This window comes from Hemitrygon akajei, chromosome 9 (assembly GCF_048418815.1).
Source record: "Hemitrygon akajei chromosome 9, sHemAka1.3, whole genome shotgun sequence".
NCBI classification, from domain to species: domain Eukaryota; kingdom Metazoa; phylum Chordata; class Chondrichthyes; order Myliobatiformes; family Dasyatidae; genus Hemitrygon; species Hemitrygon akajei.
This window is the reverse complement of record NC_133132.1, coordinates 28,615,436-28,623,063: the sequence shown is the minus strand read 5'-3', so window position 1 is coordinate 28,623,063 and position 7,628 is coordinate 28,615,436. Positions and strand designations below refer to the sequence as shown.

The 7,628-nt window shown below is 40.8% G+C and overlaps 1 pseudogene; it reads right to left on the bottom strand.

Moving 5' to 3' along the window:
- Nucleotides 1-1,399: 1,399 nt before the first annotated feature.
- Nucleotides 1,400-7,049, bottom strand: LOC140732968 (immunoglobulin lambda-1 light chain-like; annotated as a pseudogene).
- Between the last annotated feature and the right edge of the window lie 579 nt (nucleotides 7,050-7,628).

Genomic DNA, 7,628 nt, shown 5'->3' with positions numbered 1-7,628 from the left:
TCTATTGCAATATTCATGAGCAATATAGATAGGCACAGGAATGGGAGAATATGGAGAACAACACCCTGGTGACTCAACGCCACGGTTTAATTTCATTCAAACCGAACGGGCATTTTAATATTTTTAAAATAACCGTGGTTACCAAGTTTCTCAATCTACTTGGGTATCGATAAAATTTTTAAGGAAACTAAGGATTAAATGTGCATTGAGAGAAGAATGTTATCTTTTTTTTTTCAGTCCGCAATACCCAAACCTATTATCCGAACACTGCAACTGTCAGCTCTACACAGAAAACAAGCAGGACTCGGATCGAATTTAACCTGCCTGTTCACAAAGATTTTTAGATGTTTCAGTGACATTACCTCTCATCTAAATGCCGTAGAACAGGGGTGTCAAACTCATTTTGGGTCACGGGCCAGATTGAGCAAAATGCAGCTTCATGCGGGCCGGATCAGTCGGACGCGTGCGAACGCAGCTTTCGTTGCCTCCGTTTTTTCAGCCTGCTCTCATGTGTCTCAGTCTCTGCTATAACTACAAAGTGTTTCACTTTACGAATTCCGTTTCTTATGAAGAAGACTGCCGAGCAAGACTGCCGAATAAACACTAAAAACCCTGAAAACCCGGTACCTGAATAAACTCAGCATTAGCCATATCATACGCCATAGGCGCTTCGATTACTGGGGCCAGCTTTAATAGTAATTAGATATTATCTCGCGGGCCAAAGATAATTCCACCGTGGGCCGGATTTGGCCCGCGGGCCTTGAGTTTGACATATATGCGTAGAAAATAGACCGTATATATTCATTCACAGAAACTCGCTCTTATTCTGGAAGCAAAATCTGTTGCACTTCACGCAATATGAGGATCGTCCCAGACCCACCAATTTCGCCCCATCTATATTTATCAATCGTCCTCAGTTGAATATGTTCCTTCAGGACAGATGGCTGTGTGTCTGTGCGTACACGTGTGTGCGCTTTCATAGGTCTTTCTTTTACATCAGAGCAATATCATTAAAGAGAGATTTAAAATATATTTCTTCTTCATTCGGAACTCGAAAGAAAAATCATGAAAGCATGTTACAAATCAGACTGGATCATTAATGTTATTGGGTAGCTCTGCTCTAAATTATCAGCAGTCTGGCATGAACCAAGAATGCAATTTTCAGACTGCAGTCATTTGATGAACATCTGGGAATGCCTTTAACTAAGCCTAATTAACATTGGAGTTTGAATTAAGAATTATACTAATTTAATAGAATGGCATTTAAAACTGCAAAACTTAAATGGCGACTTTGGACGCAAATACTGAACTGCAAAAGAATAATGTTTTAAAATCATTTTGATGAAGGAAAAGACGGATAAAATAAGCTTTTCATCTTTATTAATATTAAAATATAGTTTTAGATACAGCTGGATATCTCGATCGTTGCCACAAACGGGTTTGCTAGAGCCTCGTATTTAACCACGCAGGAGTAACGCTCGTGTGAGCTCCATGCTGAGGCTGGCAGAGTCAGGTAACTGCTCACACTGAACGTGTTGTCCGTGTCCTGAAGGACAGGGCTCGTCTCAACGCCATCGCTTTTCGTACGTCTGTCCACGGTCCACTCAATGCCCACAGCTCCCGGATTAAAACGGCTCACCAAACACACCAGTGTCGCTGTACCCTTTCCCGTAATTTCTTCTGTTGAAGGCCGGAGGACGGTGACAGCGGGGCTCCGGGGATCTGTTTAAAACAAGGTGCCAGTTCAGTATAGGTTGAGTAACTGTTTCTGTTATAACATCTCTTTTGTTTAAAATGCATTTGGCATTTCATGCATTCCTTCATCTTAATGAACAAATACATCTTTTCCATTTTTCCATTTCAATCTGTTAAATTAGACGTGAAAAAATTACCACCTAAATCTCCCGTGATATTTGTTTTTTGTGACACTGGGGCATAATATGTATAGTGGGGTAAAATGAATGATTTCGGCACGGGTTTTAATCCGCATTCATTTTAATGAATGAATGAAATTAATTTATTTCGGTCGGTACAAACATAACAAAAAGCATCATTTACAACGATGATTTCATACGATGATTTCATAGGACAAAATTACAACAAAAACATAGATATTCTTTAAAACAGACTGAACGGGTACAGCTTATTACGCCTACCCCTCTTACTTACACAACAACATATTTGGAGTCAATCCTCACATCCAAAAAAATCATAATCTTTTTACACAAAATCCAGTCGCAAATATCATATATTTATATTACTCCCATTCATTTAAAATCATGTATTTTATATTTGTTCATTAAATACTTGTTAAATATTTTAAAAAAACTTGTTAAGTGTGGTGCATGTTTTTAGATTCTTACTTCAACTGTTCCATAGATTCACCCCTCTGACTGAAATACAATGACTTTTTTTTACATTTGTTCTTGTCCTTTGAGTTTGAAATATACATGTTCCTGTCAAATCATGTTGACTTTCTCTTATTTTAAACAACCTTTGGATACGTTGTGGTAGTTGCCCATTGGATTCAGGTTGAATAAAAATCTGAGGTTATACCTGACTATTAATCGTGGCTTCCATTGGGACCTAAGCTTCCACCGTTTCTACTTCTACCTTGGACACTTTCACGTCATTCAAATCTTCCGTCATCAAGACAAGAGGCAGAAGTCTAATACATGTTTTGCTTAAAATCGGGGATTAGTACACGGGGCTCTCAACCTTTTTTATGTCATGGACCCCTACTATTTGCAGAGAGATGTGTAGACCCGAGACTGGGAACCCCTTGAATAGTGTAATTAATTCATCTTAGCCATCGGAATACAGAGTTCGCTTGGTCCAATATAAAATTACAGCCTGCCTGTACAGTATAGTAATTGACTTTTGGACAGTTTAGCATACATGTTGAAAGTTTCACGCTTTGTTTCTGAAATATTATTTTTCCACTTAAAGTAACTAATTCAAATCTGGTTTGTGGAGTGTAGCGGATCTTTCTCCTTACACTCATCACTGAGGTAACCACATCTTACAATGTTCACGACCTAGGTGGTAAAGAGAGGGAATACAACTGTGTTCATCTAATATGATTCAGAACTACGGCTCAACGTGGTTTACTTCCATATTTTTAAGTAATTTTTTGAGTAAAGTTGAAAAGCTCGCTGTTCTGTGGTTCCATTTTTTACTGTAATAACAACTTTAATGATAGATTAATTCCACTGATTTACTGCCTGTTATGCCGCTGTCGTTCAGGGCAGTAATAAAGTTCCTCAATCTCTGTCGTACCCAGATAGAGAGGGATGTTTCATTGCTATTTCCGTAACAAACTTTGACCTGCTAGGGTTGTTATCCCTGAGGTGAAACCCCGAACCTGGACGGCGTAAGGATCACTCTTAGTCTGGTCTCTACCCTTTGACCTGCTGGGCATGGTTGAAACTATCAAAAACCACTGGCCAACATTGCTCTCCGGGTCAATCAGCCACGCATGCTATCAAACCCTACGGTAAGGTGGCCCTCTTGGAAATTGATTTCCACATGGTGACCCAAATGCATCACGATTTTAAATTGCCACGTTTCAGTATGACAATTGGCAGAAAAGTCTGTCTGTCATGTTTGCACTGTTACGAAGGATGAACAGCTCTGATGGGCAGAAGGGTGCAGAGTTGCCCATGTCCCTCCCCCCCCCCCCCCCCCCCCCCCGGGAGAATCACAAACCGGTTCTGTTTCTATGCTGCTAATGAAAGACAGAGATGTAAGAGAAAACATGCTGGAAATGGAACATCTGCTACAGATAAGAGAGGGATAAAGCAGGGGGAGAGAGGCTTGTTGATTCACCATATTATAACTTCTGAAAGACTTATGGCTTCTGAGAGGATTGTTTACCTTATACTATTCTGCTCATTAAAATGCCCCAGTGGACAGCCGCAGTGGACTGGTTTGATGGACAAAGCCATTCAAAACTGATTGACACCTGAGACCCCCTGAGTAGGGATAAAAGTGAGGTCTGAGGAGACACCCCTCAGACACACCAGGAGACACACTAGTGAGCACTGCTTGAGTGTTGCAACTCACGTGAAGGTGTGGGGCATCGGAGACCGAACAAAGAATCGATCAGTTTTACTCACAGTGTTATAGCAGGGCCGGTGGGGGCTTGTGTGTGTGCCCGCCCTTGTCTGGGTGACGAGTCCACCACAGAAGAACGGTCTAGCTGAAGGACAGAGGGGTCATACCTGAATGGCCACAACACATCGACGGATCAAGAACGTAAAGGAAGTTTTGCCTGCCTGTAGCTGTTACTGCTCTCCTCTCTCTCTCTCTCTCTCTCTCTCTCTCTCTCTCTCTCTCTCTCTCTCTCTCTCTCTCTCTCTCTCTCTCTCTCTCTCTCTCCCTCTCTCTCCAACAATTACAACACAACAACCAACATCTACCTCAGCACGTATGAACAGAACAGAACTTTATATTCACATATGACAACCTATTTTCCCCTAGACATCGATAGCTTGTTTATTGTTGATTATTATTAAACCCACATTTTTAGGTTTATTACGTGTATTATCTATATATTTGCATTATTGATATTGATTTGTGTATTTTACTAATAAACACTGTTAAAAATAGTACCACCAGCCTCCAACGGATACTTCTTTCTCTGCTGGTTAGACACCCAGTTATGGGGTACGTAACAGCACATATTGACATTCCAAAGTATGAGAGAAATAATACCAACAGTTAAAAACATAAAATACTAAAGGGTGTCTGCTAATAACCATATAACAATTACAGCACGTAAACAGGCCATCTACCCGCACTCAGCCCATAACCCACCAATCCTTTCCTGTCCATATACCTATCCAATTTTTTAAAAATGACAAAATCGAACCTGCCTCTACTACTTCTACTGGAAGCTCGTTCCACACAGCTACCACTCGCTGAGTAAAGAAGTTGCCCCTCGTGTTACCCCGAAACTTTTCCCCCTTCACTCTCAAATTATGTCCTCTTGTTCGAATCTCCCCTACACTCAATGGAAAAATTCTATCCACGTCAACTCTATCTATCCCTCTCATAATTTTAAATACCTCTATCAAGTCCTCCCTCAACCTTCTACGCTCCAAAGAACCTAACTTGTTTGACCTTTCTTTGTAACTTAGGTGCTGAAACCCAGGTAACATTCTAGTAAATCTCCTCTGTACTCTATTTTGTTGACATCTTTCCTATAATTCGGTGACCAGAACTGTACACAATACTCCAATTTTGGCCTCTCCAATGCCTTGTGCAACTTTACCATTACATCCCAGCTCCTATACTCAGTGCTCTGATTTATAAAGACCAGCATACCAAAAGCAATAAAGATTGAGAATTTCCATTCTAATATCTGCGAGCCACTCTTAGAAGCCCGTTCTGATCTTAAATGGTGCAAGTTTGTTTCAGATTTCATTCTGATTCAAATTTAACTCTCTACAGCAAAACACTGAAGGTTGATTTTAAAATACCTTGGCGGATTAATGTAAAAATTTAATGACTCAAACTGGCGATGAAAAAAAATATAAAATAGGACAATGATTAATCTAGCAGTTAGTCGTCTCAGTGACATCTCAATGAGTTTCCCTATAATTGATGGACGAATTGATCCGTTGTTTTTGATATTCTGTTTCTTTGGGCACCTCAAGACTTTGCATTAACTGCCGTGTTCAGCATCATTCATGTCTCTGATGGGAAATATGGTACCAGTTTTGGTATTTTTTCGAAAAATGTAAGGAGTCACACGAACAACTTGAGCAAGGTGGCGAATGATTTAAAAGTCATATTTTCAGCATGTCGGAGATAACCAGATACTGCGGACAATTTCAGAAAGATTATAGCTTATTGCATTGGAACCAATCGCCTTCATCATCTATCTTTCTTCGTCTATGCAAGTTTGTGATTGTTAAAGAATCCCCCAATGTCCAGTGGTCAATAGCTAGCAGATAGGTTAAGGATTCTAAGAATACGTACACGAGGCTGGAAGAACTCAGCAGGTCAGGCAGCATCCGTGAGAAAAGAGTAGCCAACGTTTCGGGCCGAGTGAAGGGTCTTGGCCCGAAACGTTGGCTACTCTTTTCTCACGGATGCTGCCTGACCTGCTGAGTTCTTTCAGCGTTATGTACGTATTCTTTGATCCACAGCATCTGCAGTTGTATTTTTGTACTTTTAGGTTAAGGGTTCTGACGGGCATCAGCCCAAAATTGAGCCATCAGCAAAGGTGCATCCACCAACTGATGCAATCAAATTCAGGATTATACTTATATAATAACGATCGAAATAATTGTTCAATTAGCATTTCGGCTTCTACAAAGCCAGCTCAAACTAAAGAAACAACAGAGCGGCATTTGGCGGTTCGGCCGCGCGAGTTCAATTAAATTATCAAAGGATCGTTACTCGTGGCTGGATATTTGAAAAGATCCACCATTTGTTTCGAAGCCACCCTTAGACGACACAGTTTTAATTATTGTTCACGTAAGTACCAAAAGGCCAAGCGCATTGATTTGATATTTTACTTACTGCCAACTCCCAGCCTCGTTCCTTTGCCGAAGATTAAAGCATCTTTTCAGACAGCACAGTAATAGTCTGCCGTATCCTCCGACTGGATGCTCGATATTGCCAATGTTGCCGTGTTACCGGATATTGAGCCGCCGAAACGGTTCGGAATTCCGGAGCCTCTGCTAATACTGCTCCCCGAATAATAGTAGAACAGATACCGAGGAACTTTTCCGGGGATCTGCTGGTACCAGGAAACTCTGCTACTTCCTAAAGAGGTTCCAGACAACGTACAGGGTATTTGGACGTTCTGCCCCGGTGATGTGGATTTCGAAGGTGGTTGATTCATTGCAACTTCCGCGTTGATATCTGGAAACATTCAGAGGGAAGGAACAATGTGCCCAGGTTAATGTTCGAGTAATACCGGAAGTGCGAGAAGAATATCATTGAATAGTATTCGAGATTCAACATAATATCCATAGAAAATACTCACAAATTTCAGTGAACACCAGCGTACTGACCACACGAACCCAGCAAGACATTGTAATTAATTGAGTGAAGCTCACACAAGGTGCGGCGGGTAAGCGGAGTGTCAACTTTTCAGCTCGCTTATGAATCCTGTGACGAGCTGGCACTGCGCGTTCCCTATTTATGCAAATCAGTTCAAGCAGAATGGCACATTGACACCAATCACAAGTTGCCAACTTTTTCCTGTGTCAAATTAATTTCAAGTTTTTAGCCAGATAAGCATTTGGTTTCGAGTTGTGTATTACGCCAATATATTTTAGATGAAGAAATTCTCCTCTTGCCCCTTCAGTTGCAGGCGATATTTAAAATACGTAAAGCTCGCTGCATTATTAAAGATGGTGTGTCCGAGATTTTTGAAAGCAAGAGATGATGAAAAAAAATACGAGCAATTATTCATGGATCTGTTGGTTTGTTAATGAAGTACATTGAAGTCCAAGCCCCTTATCTGTATATTTGCAGAAAACTCAGTGCCAACCCGATGGAAAGAGGATGGAAAGATTTTGGAAAGCTTATTTTCCAACAGCTCGCTAATCACTCACTTTACTGAAGATATTCATAAGGAAAATTGAGAGAGGTATTGAATCGACCAGACT